The sequence below is a fragment of the Sus scrofa genome, chromosome 13 (genome assembly GCF_054392235.1).
Source record: "Sus scrofa isolate SSC_HxYL_T2T_F1_AM1 chromosome 13, Sscrofa_HxYL_maternal_Yorkshire_Landrace_v2.0, whole genome shotgun sequence".
NCBI classification, from domain to species: Eukaryota; Metazoa; Chordata; class Mammalia; order Artiodactyla; family Suidae; genus Sus; species Sus scrofa.
The window spans coordinates 45,348,894-45,363,555 of record NC_139395.1 but is presented as its reverse complement, the minus strand read 5'-3'; positions in this window follow the sequence as shown (position 1 = coordinate 45,363,555).

Below are 14,662 nucleotides of genomic sequence, written 5' to 3'. Positions count from 1 at the left end.
ACGGCCGGACTACAACTCCCACCAGCCGCTGCGCGGCCGCTTCCGGGTCCCGTGGCGGAAGTCCCGCCAGCCGCGGGAGCTCCCGGTCCCGTGCCCCCAGCCCCGCCTCCCGCGCTCGACCCCGCGTCTCCGCGGGTCTGCAGCTGGTCCCCTGCTTGAGGCCCTCAGTGGCCGCCCAGGGCTCATGCCCCCGGGTAGCCAACCCGCGGCGAGACTCCGGCGCCGGGCCCAATGAGGGGTGGGCGAGGCGGGACTTCCGGCAGGGTAGTTAAGAGGATGAGCACGCGAGGAGCCCTGGGGGCGTCCAGGAAGCGAGCCTGGGCCGCCGCCCTTTTCGCTGTGGCTTAGCATCCCGAGTGTGATTGTGAGAGAGATTTAGGGTCCTCTGCACACCCGCCCCGCGCCTCCCGCTGCGGGTAAACACACAGGCCGGGTCAGGGTTGAGCCGGGAACAAAATCCAACTCTGGCTCCGGGCTTCTACCCGCTTCCCCGCCGCGGCTCGTTGCCACGCCTCTTCTCTTCTCCATCTTCCCTTTGATCTTCTGTTTCTTTAGGGAGATGAGGATTTCTGCCTCACAAGATTGTTAGGAAGATGAAGTCAACACGATCGCGCGTTGTGAACAGTACAACGCTAGGAAAAGAACAAGGGGGCACTTGTAAGTGGAGGGAGACCGCAGGTCAGAGAGCTGCTGGGCGTGTCTAAAGATCCCGTGCCCCCGCCTCCCTCTCGCCTGAGATGAGAAAGGGCATTGTCCTTGTTTTGTGCTGCATTCCTTCAAATGAGGCTCCAGTGTGAATGTCAAAAGGAGACATCTCAGTGGGGAGTAGCTCTGAAGCTGGGTCAGGATTTTACTGCTGGAAAGACTTAGAATATGCTTTCTAAAATGTGGCCGTATCCCATCGTTTTTGTCCAAACATTTAAATTTAACAAGTATTTATTATTTTATCTCAACGTGGGACAGAAGGGTGAGAGAGGTGAGCATGGAACATGCAAATAATTATTACCTGTTTTAATCAGGGCGTGGGGCTATGATGTGTGTGGGATGTTGCCTTCAGGGATATTGATGGATAGCAGTTGTGTGGCAGAAACGAAGACCCAGCTCCCAAGGGGTCTAGGGCCAGTAAAGAAGATGAAAACATCTGTAAAGCAGAAAGTTAGTTATAAATGCTGGAGAGGAAGTATAGTGTTGAAAAGGTACAGAAAGTCACGTGAGCAAAGGCATCCAGGTGGAACAAAAGGCAAATCCTAAGACTATTCAATAGTTCAATGTGACCAATGGGGTGGATATGTATATGTTTAGGAAAATAGAGCAGAAAAAGCAGGATGCTATGCTGGGATTTTGACTTTATTTTTAATCAATTGTTTTTTGTGAGACATTTTTACAGTTCAAGTAGGAGAGTAAATTTACTGTATTTTAGAGAAGTTATTCTGGAAGTGTGGGAGTAGAGTTGGCTGGAAAAATATTACCTTGGATACTAACCAAATGAAAGTAATGAAGGATTGAACTATGTTCAGTGGTGAAAGACAAGAAAGATAAGAATGAGAGGGCGATTGAAGAGCTCCAGGCTGGTCCCTGGCTACAGATGTGTGGAGTGATGGCTTTGAGGTGGTACCACAGTAACTGGAGGTATTATGCACTGTTACTATAATTAAGGGAGATGGGAGTTGGAGGTAATAGATTAAGCCTCATTCAGATTGTTTTTGAAGTGCCCTTGTGAATATTAAGTGATAAAGATATGGTCTCTGCTGCAAAGGAAATTCTAATCTGCTAGAGAGGATGAGAAAAGCATGTAAATAAGTTTTAAAGCAAAACCTAGAGGAAGCCCTGCAAAAGGCACAAGTGGAACATTCTAATACTTTTTTTTTTCTGCAAGGTTTTGGGCCAGGATTGAGCTGGCATTGCAGTAGTGACCCAAGGCACAATGCTGGATCCTTATCCCTGCTCCACAAGGGAACTCATAAACACTTTTTCTCCTGGCACATTTTATGTTTTATTTTGTCCCAGAAGAGCTTTTCCTTATTCTTGAGCCTCAAACTTTTTTTTTTTTTCTTTTTTCCTTTTTAGGGCCAAACCGGCAGCATATGGAAGTTCCCAGGTTAGGGGTAAAATCCATCCTGCAGCTGTCGGCCACAGCCACAACAATGCGGAGATCTGAGCCACGTTTACAACCTACACCAGAGCTCCTTAACCCACTGAGCAAGGCCACGGATCAAACCTGAATCCTCATGGATGCTAGCCGGATTTGTTTCCACTGCCCCACAATGGGAACTCCTAAGCCTTGAACTAATCTTAATGAATGGCTGTAACTAGAGAGACTGATAAAATGATCCATTATATATCAAAGTGAGTGTCTTTTTCCTTCCCTCCCATATATTTCACCTCTTATTTCCTAGTTATTTCCTTATCACTGTCTTATTTTCCTGTGTGCAGTCCCTAGATTTTATTCTTTGCTAAGATCTCTGTCCAGAAACTTCACATCTCCTGACAGTTTCCTACTCATTTCTCTAGGCCCTACTTTGAGCTTCTTTTTTTTTTTAAGGGCCCTGCTCATGCATATGGAGGTTCCCAGGCTAGGGGTCGAATCTGAGCTGTAGCCACCAGCCTATGTCACAGAAATGCAGGATCCGAGCCTCATCTGTGGCATACACCATGACTCACGGCAATGCCAGATCCTTAACCCACTGAGTGAGGCCAGGGATCAAACCTGTGTCCTCATGGATGCTAGTCAGATTCATTTCCACTGAGCCATGACAGGAACTCCCGAACTTTGAGCTTCTATTAGCAGTTTATTCTTACCTGTGTGGTAGCACTTAAAGTATTCTTTTTTTTTTTTTTTTTTAATTTTTATTTTTTTGTCTTTCGTCTTTTGTTGTTGTTGTTGTTGCTATTTCTTGGGCCGCTCCCGCGGCATATGGAGGTTCCCAGGCTAGGGGTTGAATTAGAGCTGTAGCCACCGGCCTACGCCAGAGCCACAGCAACTCGGGATCCGAGCCGCGTCTGCAACCTACACCACAGCTCACGGCAACGCCAGATCGTTAACCCACTGAGCAAGGGCAGGGATCGAACCCGCAACCTCATGGTTCCTAGTCGGATTCGTTAACCACTGCGCCACGATGGGAACTCCCAAAGTATTCTTTTGATTTGTCTGCCCCAAGTAGAATGCCAACCTTTTGGATTATATCTGTATCCCCAGTGCCACAGAAGTGCTCCAGATAACGGCTTAGATAGTGCTTAGATAACGGCTTCTCACTCTCAGATTCTTGTCCTGTGTACTCATGCCATTTAAGCTGTTTTTTAAGTTTGAGATATTGGTGGAAACTAATTTTAGAACTCATAACCAAGGCTATCAAGAAACAGAAAATAGAGTGGAAAAACAACATCAGAGTTCCCATTGTGGCTCAACAGTAATGAACCTAACTAGTATCCATGAGCACTTGGATTCGATCCCTGGCCCCGCTCAGTGGGTTAAGGATCCAGCATTGCTGTGAACTATGGTATAGGTAGACTTGGCTCAGATCTGGTGTTGCTGTGGCTGTGGTGTACGCCGGCAGCTACAGCTCTGATTTGACCCCTAGCCTGGGAACTTCTATATGCCTCAGGTGCAGCCCTAAAAAAAAAAAAAAAATCATTTTTGGAGTTCCCTCTGTGGTGAAACAGGGTCAGTGGTGTCTCTGGGATTGGTGGGATGCAAGTTTGATCCCTAGCCCAGCACAGTGGGCTAAGGATCCAGTGTTGCTGTGGTTTGATCCCTGGCCCGGCACAATGGGTTTAGGATCCAGTGTTGCTGCAACATAGGTTGCAACTGCAGCTTGGATCTGATCCCTGGCCCAAGAAATCCACATACCCCAGGGTGACCAAAAAAGAAAAATAGTAATTTCTGTCCTGGGATCTATAGCTGAGAGAAGATTCTGACTCCTACTATTGCTTGCCCCACAGTACTTCTCAGATTTATTTAAACCTGCCTGTACTTTCTGTTAAGAATCCCATTAGTAAACTCTTCAGTTACCTAGTTTGAGTATGTCTTTTTTTCCCCTTGTGTTTACTATCCCAGACTAAAGACATTTAGAGGGTACCTCAAAGTAGATTTTCATCTACTTTGGCTTAAATACTCACTTTCTGTGCCTTTTTGTTTGTTTGTTTGTTTGTTTGTTTTAGAGCCATACCCATGGCATATGGAGGTTCCCAGGCTAGGGTCCAATCGGAGCTATAGCTGCTGGCCTACGCCACAGCCACACGGGATCCTTAACCCACTGATCGAGGCCAGGGATCGAACCTGCAACCTCATTGTTCCTAGTCGGATTCATTTCTGCTGTGCCACAGCGGGAACTCCGTTTCTGTGCTTTTTTTGAAATCAAAGTAGACCACTTAGGAAGAGATACTATGGAGTAAGAGGATTCTTAAGTCAGAACAAAGTTGAACCAGATGACTTTTAAGGCCATTTCAGTTCTGAAATTTCATTATTCTAGACAAAAATCCCACCTAGAGTGAAATGGTGCTTTGTTTTAAAATAAATTTTATTAGAGTATAGGTAACTTACGACAGTGTTGTTAGTTTCAGGTATACAGCAAAGTGAGTCAGCCATACATACACATATATAAAATCCATTCTTTTTCAGATTCTTTCCCCATATATGCCATCATAGAGTATTGAATAGATTTCCCTGAGCTATATGGTAGGTCCTTGTTACTGACCAATTTTTTTTTTTTTTTGTCTTTTTGTCTTTTCCAGGGCCGCACCCACAGCATATGGAGATTCCCAGGCTAGAGGTCTATGCCAGAGCCACAGCAACACATGATCCAAGTTGCGTCTTCGATCTACACCACAGCGCATGGCAACACTAGATCCTTAACCCACTGGGTAAGGCCAGGAATCGAACCTGCAACCTCATAGTTCCTAGTCAGATTTGTTAACCACTGAGTCATAACAGGAACTCCCTAATTTTTTTTTTTTTTTTTTTTGGTCACACTGGTAGCATATGGAATTTCCAGAGCAAGGGATCAAACCCACTGTACCTCACAGTAACTTCCAAGGTCTTCAATCCATTTAGAGTTAATTTTTGTGCATGGTGTGACAGAATTTCACTCTTTTACATGTAGCTGTCCAGTTTTCCCAATAGAAGTTAGCTTTTTTTTTTTTCTTTTTTGGCCGCCCCATGGCATAAGGAGTTCCCAGGCCAGGGATCAGATCTAAGCCAAAGTTGTGACCTATACCACACTTGCAGCAATACCAGATCCTTAACCCACTGCTGGATCAAACCTGCATCCCAGCATCTAGAGATGCTGCTAAGCAAATATTTGTCACACCCATTATGAAAATGCAAGTTATTTCAGAGACAGACCACTAACTAGCCCTTCATTCTGAAAAACTCTGCAGGGCTGGGAGTTCCCATTGTGGCTCAGCAGAAATGAACCTGACTAGTATCCAAGAGGATGCAGGTTTCATCCCTGGCCTCCCTCAATGGGTAAAGGATCCTGAGTTGCTGTGGCTGTGGTATAGGTCAGCAGCTGCAGCTCCAATTCCACCCTTAGCCCAGGAACTTACATATGCTGCAGGTGTGGCCCTAAAAAAGAAAAAAAAAAAAAGACAAGTGGAATTCCCAATGTGGTGCAGTAGATTAAGAATCTGACTGCAGCCGCTCAGGGCGCTGCAGAGGCACGTATTCATTCCCCCGCCTGGGAACTTCCGTATGCCGCAAGTGCAGCCGTATTTAAATAAATAAAGACAATTAGCCATGAAACACTCAACATTATTCTTTTTTTTTTTTGTCTTTTGTCTTTTTAGGGTTATGCCAGAGGCATATGGAGGTTCCCAGGCTAGGGGTCTAATTGGAGCTGTTGCTGCTGGCCTGCACCATAGCCACAGCAATGCCAGATCCGAGCCTCATCTGCGACCCACACCACAGCTCATGGCAATGCCGGATCCTTAACCCACTGAGCGAGGCCAGGGATCAAACCTGCAACATCTTGGTTCCTAGTCGGATTCGTTTCCGCTGCGCCACAACAGGAACTCCAACATTATTCTTTCAAGTATTGGTCAGATATGTTTTCTCTTTCCATCCGGGTCTCTGCTCGGATGTGATTTCAGAGACAGCTTCCCATGCCACATTGTGTATTTATGTGTGTATCCCTACTTACCACCTGTTTCTGAAGCTGCAGAAATGCATCTTGGGATGAATTCAGTGAGAGGCAAAGATAAGAGGTGATTTATTAGAATAGGATGCTTGTGGAGTTCCCGTCGTGGCGCAGTGGTTAACGAATCCGACTAGGAACCATGAGGTTGCGGGTTCGGTCCCTGGCCTTGCTCAGTGGGTTAAGGATCCGGCGTTGCCGTGAGCTGTGGTGTAGGTCACAGACGCGGCTCAGATCCCGCGTTGCTGTGGCTCTGGCGTAGGCTGGTGGCTACAGCTCCGATTCAGCACCTAGCCTGGGAACCTCCATATGCCGTGGGAGCGGCCCAAGAAATAGCAACAACAACAACAACAGAGACAAAAGACAAAAAAAAAAAAAAAAAAGAATAGGATGCTTGTGAGGTTTATAAGCCAGCAGGTAAACAAATGTTGTTCTGCCCCAAATACTGAGTGGGTTACATTTTTATAATCAAAGGAAAAGAGGAGAGGAGGAGAAGACTACCTTTTTCCTCATTCTTCAAGTCCACCATCATTAATCCCACCTACATGTTGGGCAGGGGAGTTTTTTAGCCTTTGTGACCCATCCAGGACTGTCTTGGCACTATGGAAAAATTATTTCAGATCTCCGTATAATGAGGGTCTTTTCATTTTGAAATATCAACCTTCCCTAAATTATTGTTTTTCATGTGAACAGAGAGCATGTCCTGTGAGTCATTAACTTGATGTCACTGGGCAGGATGTAGGCCTTATTTTTCTACTATTGTTTTAGTGTCTTAAGTCATGACTTGGGCCTCTGTTGCATGGCTTTGTTGTTAGGCAAGGCTGTCTGGCTTTGCTGCTAAACAGCTTACTCTGCTTCAGGAGTCAAAAAACCCCACATTGTTTCAAGATTTTCTCATTGCATTTTGAGTAATCATTAATTTACTGTGGTCTCCCAAAGCCCCTGAAAGTTTCTATCTATAGTTCCCTAGCAGGATTTCTAAACTACTATTTGATTATGCTACTCTATCCCTATCATTTTTCTCTAGAGTAAAAATCCTTGAGGGCAGGGACTTAATCCTTTGTTCACTGATGTATCCCAAGCACCTAGCACAGTGTCTGGCACTATTCAGAAATAGGCACTGGAGTTCCCGTCATGGTGGCTCAGCGGAAATGAATCTGACTAGCATCCATGAAGATGCAGTTTCAGTCCCTGGCCTCACTCAGTGGGTTAAGGATCCGGCGTTGCGGTGAGCTGTAGGTCGAGGATGCGGCTCAGATCTCGTGTTGCTATGGTGGGGTGCAGGCCAGCAGATTACAGCTCCGACTCGACCCCAACCCTGGGAACCTCTTTACACCTCAGGTGTGGCCCTAAAAAGACCCCCCCCCCAAAAAAAAACAACGAAATAAGTACTGAATTAAGTGTTGTTGAAGGAGTGAGCATTTTCACCTGGGAGACTGGTTCCAGTTTAGGGAAACGAGCACTCTTATGGGGGGAACAGTAAATTGGTGTTACTCTTTTTAGAGGGTGGTTTGGGTGCATCAGATTTAAGAGGTACATGCCCTTTGACCCATTTCAGTTGAGTTGTGTAAGTAAATTCATTTCTGCCTTATAAGTAATGTTAAAAAACAAAAGAAAACCCAACCTACACATCTCTTATTAAGGGACTAATTAAATAGAATACATCTATATTAGTCTGCTTGGAGTGCCAAAAAAAACCCAAAAAAACGCAGATTGGGAGGAAGTCCCAATATAGAAATTTATTTGCTTATAGTTCTGGAGGCTCATAGTTCAAGATCAATGGGCTGTCAGAGTTGGCTTCTTGTGAGACCTCTATTCCTGGCCTATAGACAGTGTCCTCACATGATTTTTCTTCTGTGGATTCATGGAGAGAGAGGTGTCTCTGGGTTCTCTTTCTCAAATGAAGGATACCACAGTCCTATCAGATTAGGGCCCCAACCTTAGGATTTTATTCAACCTCAGTTACCTCCCTAAAGGCCCCAACTCCAAACACAGTCATATTGGAGGTTAGGTCTTTAATATGTATATGAACCCCATTCAGTACATAATAACAGTTAAATTTAGAAGGAGGATTCAGCAATTAAAAAGAATGAGTTAGATCTAGTGTACAGACATGGAAAATATCCAGAAAATGTTGAATTAAAAAAACAAGTTCTATACTCACTGTGTTTATGATTTCAAGTGCATTTTTAGAAAAGAGCATGTGTTTCTGTATATGCTTATATAGGCACAGGACATTTCCGAAAGGATATAGCAGCTAGGTCAGTCTCTCAATTTTCAGTTTACACTTTTCTTTATGGTCAGATTTTCTATTAATTAATATTGTCTTTATTTTCCCTTGACTGGTTTAGAAGAACTATGTTTCTATTTCTTTAGTAGTTATATACTTCTTCCAAGCCAATCAAGGGAAAATAAAGAAAATCTGCCCCATGGCAACTGTGGCAACATCAGATGCTTAACCCACTCTGCCAGGCCAGGGAGCAAACTTACGTCCCAGTGCTCCAGAGATGTCACCAATCCTTTTGTACCACAGTGGAAACTCCAAGAAAATTATTAATTTAATAGAAAGGGTATGAGAAAGAAGCGAAAATCATGGTAAATAGAAAAAAAAGATAATAACAATATATCAAAACATATAAATGGGAGTTCCCATCGTGGTGCAGCAGAAACAAATCTGACTAGGAACCATGAGGTTGCGGGTTCCATCTCTGGCCTTGCTCAATGGGCTAAGGATCCAGCATTGCTGTGAGCTGTGGTGTAGGTCGCAGACACAGCTGGAATCTGATGTTGCTGTGGCTGTGGCATAGGCCGGCCGTTGTAGCTGTGATTCACCCCCTAGCCTGGGAACCTTGATATGCCGCGGAAGTGGCCCTAAAAAGCAAAACAAAAAAAAAACAAACAAAAAACATATAAATGATCACAATTAATGTAAAACATTTAAACTTGCCTGCTTTTGGCTCTCACACCAGGGAAGAATCAATGACCAGCCAGTCAGAGCTTCTTTGGGTGCCAGTTCTCACGCAGTGCTTTGGGTCTTTTGAGTGGAACATATAATTCTATTAAGCACTAGAGGTCAGCAGCGTTCATGCCTTTAGTCCTTTCCCCATAGAACTTGCTAGAGCATCTCTGTCAAATTCTCATGATTTAGGAATCCATTTCTTTTAGAGCTGACTTGTGATCTTCTCTTTTTTTTTTTTTTTTTTTTTTTGTCTTTTTGCCTTATTTTAGGACCACCCCCGTGGCATATGGGAGGTTCCCAGGCTAGGAGTCTAATTGGAGTTGTAGCCTCTGGCCTACACCACAGCCACAGCAACCTTAACCACTGAGCCACGATGGGAACTCCCAGAGCTGACTTACAATCTTTCATCTAAGAAAATATAAAAATTTTATGGCACTTAGAATCTCAGCTACCAGTAGTTCCCATTGTGGCTCATTGGTAATGAACCCAACTAGTATCCATGAGGATGCAGTTTCAATCCTTGGCCTCCATCAGTGGGTTAAGGATCTGGCATTGCTGTGAGCTGTGGTGTAAGTCGCAGATGCCACGTCAGCGTTGCTGTGGCTGTGGCTTAGGCAGCTGTAGCTGTGATTTGACCCCTGGCCTAGGAACGGCCACATGCCCTAAAAAGCCAAAAAAAAATAAAATAAAATTTTCAGCTACTCAAAATAGTTGCCAATGATGTATTTAACTACCTGGTAGATCAAGGAAGTTGATTCAAAGGATAGATTTTTTTCTCCCCCAGTGGCTGCACCCACGACATTCGGAAGTTCCCTGGCTAGGGATGGAACCAAAGCTGCTACTGTGGCAACCTGCAGCTGTGGCAACTCTGGATCCTTAACCCACTTCACCAGAATGGGAACTTCCTGGAAGGCCAGAATGCCAGGATTTTACAGATCGTACTTTCTTTTTTTTTTTTTTTTTTTTTTTTTGTCATTTCTGGGGCCGCACCCACGGCATATGGAAGTTCCCAGGCTAGGGGTCTAATCAGAGCTGTAGCCACCGGCCTACACCAGAGCCACAGCAACGCAGGTTCTGAGCCACGTCTGCAACGTACACCACAGCTCATGGCAATGCCAGATTCTTAACCCACTGAGCAAGGGCAGGGACCAAACCCGCAACCTCATGGTTCCTAGTCAGATTCATTAACCACTGAGCCACGACAGGAACTCCCAGATAGTATATCTTAACTGATGAGAATTGGTTAGATGTTCTATGAATATGGGTGCTGTAGCTACAGAGTGAGGATTCATGCAGGATGTATGGAGCTAGAGAACTTTCATAGGATCTTAAGACAAATATATAAGATCTTGTCTTTACTGTTGTTGAAAACTGTTATGAATATTTCTGGCTAACAATTAACCTTGAAAAATCATAGTTTGTTCACTATCTTGGTGGTGTACTGCCAGATAGGGTTCTTTTTCTGACTCTTACAACTTATGTGGCTTTGTCTTAACCTCTGCTAGGAGAAGCAGAGAATAAGGAGGGATTCCCAATGAGATGGGAGCAAACTTTTACTCTAACTAGTTGTCTTGTTTTGCCATTTTCAGCTTTACTACACCTTTATATTCATCTTTATTAATTCTAGTGGTAGTGATGATTAGTCAAGAGTACTGACTGCAAGGAATATTTGGTTACTCAGGCTGCATTTGAAGCCAGTATTTATGTTTATTTAACTTGTGTTTAAGTAAGCAATGGCTCATTTTAACTTCATTTATTTGACCCTGTCATGTGAGAACAGAATAATTTTCTTGTGCTGTTAAGACCTTAGCATATTACTATGGCCCATTGTAGATATTTAATAATCTTATGGAATCAGTATAATATGGCTAATGGATTCTCTTCTTTCTAGAGTGACTAGCAAGGGAAAAAACATTTAAAGTTGAGCTGTGAAATTCACACCTGTTAAATGGCTTTTCCAGAACTGAACTATGCCATTTGTTAAACTTTTTTTTTTTTTTTTTTTTTTTGCCTTTTAGGGCTGCACCAGTGGCATATGGAGGTACTCAGGCTAGGGGTGGAACACAGCCACAGCAACTCTGGATCTGAGCCACATCTGCAGCCTATGGCCAAAGCTTACAGCAAGCTGGATCCTTAACCTGCTGAGGCTAGGGATTAAGGCCGAATCCTCATGGATACAAGTTGGGTTCTTAACCAGCTCAGCCACAGTGGGAACTCCTTCAGTAAATTTTTTCTTTTTCTTTATTTTTTTTTTGCTTTTTAGGGCCACTGAGCCACGACGGGAACTCCAAAGCTGGTTTGATCTTTGTAAAAAATATTATCCCTACTGTTACATCAAAAACTTGCCAGGAAGTTCCCATGTGGCACAGCGAGTTAAGAATCTGCATTGTGGGAGTTCCTGTTGTGGCTCAGTGGTTAAAGACTCCGACTAGGAACCATGAGGTTGCGTGTTCGATCCCTGGCCTCACTCTGTGGGTTAAGGATCTGGCATTGCCATGAGCTGTGGTGCAGGTCAGAAACGTGGCTCGGATCCTGAGTTGCTGTGGCTGTGGCATGGCCGTCGCAGCCATAGCTCCGATTAGACCCCTAGCCTTGGGAACCTCCATATGCCGCAAGTTCAGCCCTAGAAAAGAGCAAAAGACCAAAAAAAAAAAAAAAAAAAGAATCTGCATTGCTACAGGTGTGGCAGAGGCTGCAACTGCAGCACAGCTTTGATCCCTGGCCCAGGAACTTCCATATGCTGCAGTGGTTGCAGCCAAAAAACCCTAAAACTTATAAGGTTTGGACTATATTGTAAACTCTAAGAATGTTTTAAAAAAATTTTAAATAGAAGCTCCCACTGTGGTGCAGTGAGTTAAGAATCCAACTGCAGCGGCTTGGTTGCTGTGGTGGCAAGAGTTTGATCCCCTTTGATCCCCAGTCCAGTGCAGTGGGTTAAGGATCTAGCATTGCTGCAGCTTTGGTATAGGTAACTGCTGAGGCTCAGATTCAATCCCTGGCCCAAGAACTTCCATATGCTGCAGGTGTGGCCATTAAAAAATTTTCTTTTGAAATAATTTCACTAACACAAAAGTTGATATAGTGCAAAGAGCTCCCATACATCCTTTACTAATTCCCCCATTGTTGACACTTTACCACATTTTCTTTTTTCTTTTTTTTTTTTTTTTGTCTTTTTGCTATTTATTTGGGCCGCTCCCATGGCATATGGAGGTTCCCAGGCTAGGGGTCGAATCGGAGCTGCAGCCACCGGCCTATGCCAGAGCCACACCAACGGGGGATCCGAGCCGCGTCTGCAACCTACACCACAGCTCACGGCAACGCCAGATTGTTAACCCACTGAGCAAGGCCAGGGACTGAACCCGCAACCTCATGGTTCCTAGTCGGATTCGTTAACCACTGCGCCACGATGGGAACTCCCCACATTTTCTTTATATTCTCTGTCTCTCTGAATGTAAGTTACAGATGTGATGCCTAATTACCCCCTAAATACCTTAGTATGTATTTCCTAAAAATAAGACAGTATCCTCCATGTAATCATTAAAATCAAGAATTTCACACTGACGTAATACTATCCTCTAATCCACAAACCCTATTCAAATTCTGCCAATTGTCCTAATAACATGCATCATGTGTTACATATATTTACCATGTCTCTTTGGTCTTCTTCAATCTAGAATAGTTCCTAAGTTTTTCCTTACCTATCCAAACCTGGATAGTTTTTCTAAAGCACAGGCCAGTTAGTTTGTGGGTTTTTTGTTTTTTCTTTTTTCTTTTTCATCTGCACCCACGGCATATGGAAGTTCCCAGGCCAGGGATTGAATCTGAGCTGGAGCTGCAGTCTACGCCATAGCTGTAGCAATGCCAGATCCTTAACCGCACTGGGCCAGGCGTTGAACCAGTACCTCCACAGAGTCAAGCCAGATCATCAACCCACTGCCCCACAGCTCAAACTCCCTTGATTTTGTTTTTGGTTTTTTGGGGTTTTTTGGTCTTTTTTAGGGCTGCACCCACAGCATATGGAAGCTCCCAGACTAGCAGTAGAATCAGAGCCTTACCTGTCAGCCTGCGCCACAGCCACAGCAATGCCAGATCTAAGCCACATCTGCCGCACTTGTGACAACTCCCTATCCTTAACCCACAGATCGAAGCCAGGGATCCAACTTGTATCCTCACAAAGACAACATCTGATTCTAAACCCTCTAAGCCACAATGGGAACTCCAAGGGCAAATTACTTTCTACACTGCTTCTCAACTTTGATTTGTCTGATGTTTCCTCATGATTAAATCGAAGTCAAGTGTTCTGGCAGGAATGTTACAGAAGTGAACTGTTTTTTTCTCATCATGTGGCATGCAGTGGTGCTGATTTATCCCCGATTGGTGTAGTTGACTTTTGAACACTTGGTTAAAGTGGTGCCTGCAAATTTCCTTCACTATAAAGTTACTACTTTTCCTTTTGTAACAGTCGGTGTCTAATAGGAAGATGCTTTGACACCAACCCTCTGCAAAATTTTCCTGCTATTTTTAGCCTCTATAGATGAGTCTTCTCTGACTCAATCAATTGTTACTATGATGGTTGTCAAATGATTTTCTAATCCCATCATTATCTCTACATTTATAGTTGACTTTCTACCATAAGGAGGCACTTGTTTTCTCTCCATTTTTCTATTAATTCATTTATTTATATCATTATGCATCCATGGTCTCCTATTTTGTCCAGTGGGTTATAATCCATTATGATCATTATTTATCTGATGCTCAGTTTGACCCAGATTTGCTCAGTGGGACTCCCTTCAAACTGGGCTCTCTGTCCTTTTGACATGTTCCCATCACCGTTTGAGTACTTCTTTACTTTGTAACATAACAAGATGTAAAATACTCATCTAGTACTTTCCATATCCTAGCCCTGGAACCAGCCATTTCTCCAAAAAGCTCTGGTTCCTTTTAGAGGAGTTCAATGTTCAGAAATCAAGATGTGGGCTCTGTGTGTGTTAATTGCTAATAAGCTATCACTATTTACTTACACACACATATAAATGAACACACAACTGCATTTATCTGTTTATCTGTTGAAAACCATGTGTCCGAACCAATACTTTCAACTCTTGTCAAACACCGCAAGGCTTATTCTCTATATTGCTAAATCCAATAGTCATTTCTCAGTTCATATTTTATTTGACTGCTCATAGTATGTAATACATATCAAAACTTTCTTTTCCTTGAAATTTTCTTATCTTTGCTCCCAGAACACCATAGTAATCTGATTTTCCTCATTTTTTTCCTGGCTACTCTTCTTCTATTTTTTTTTAAAGCATCTTTTCATCTTTATGACCACAAAATGTTGGAGAGCCCTGGGATTTAATTTCTTTCCTATCTGCATTCATTCAAGAGTCTCATGATTATATATAGCTTCTAATCAAGCAATAAATAGTCTTTGTTATCCAACAAGTATCTTTTGATATCCAAATCTCTTCAGTTCTGAATTTGAACATTTGAAATTTCAGATAGTGAGGGGTGCCATATTATCCAACATCCTTTTAGTTTCTGAATTTTGAAAAATAAGTAGGAAGACTTC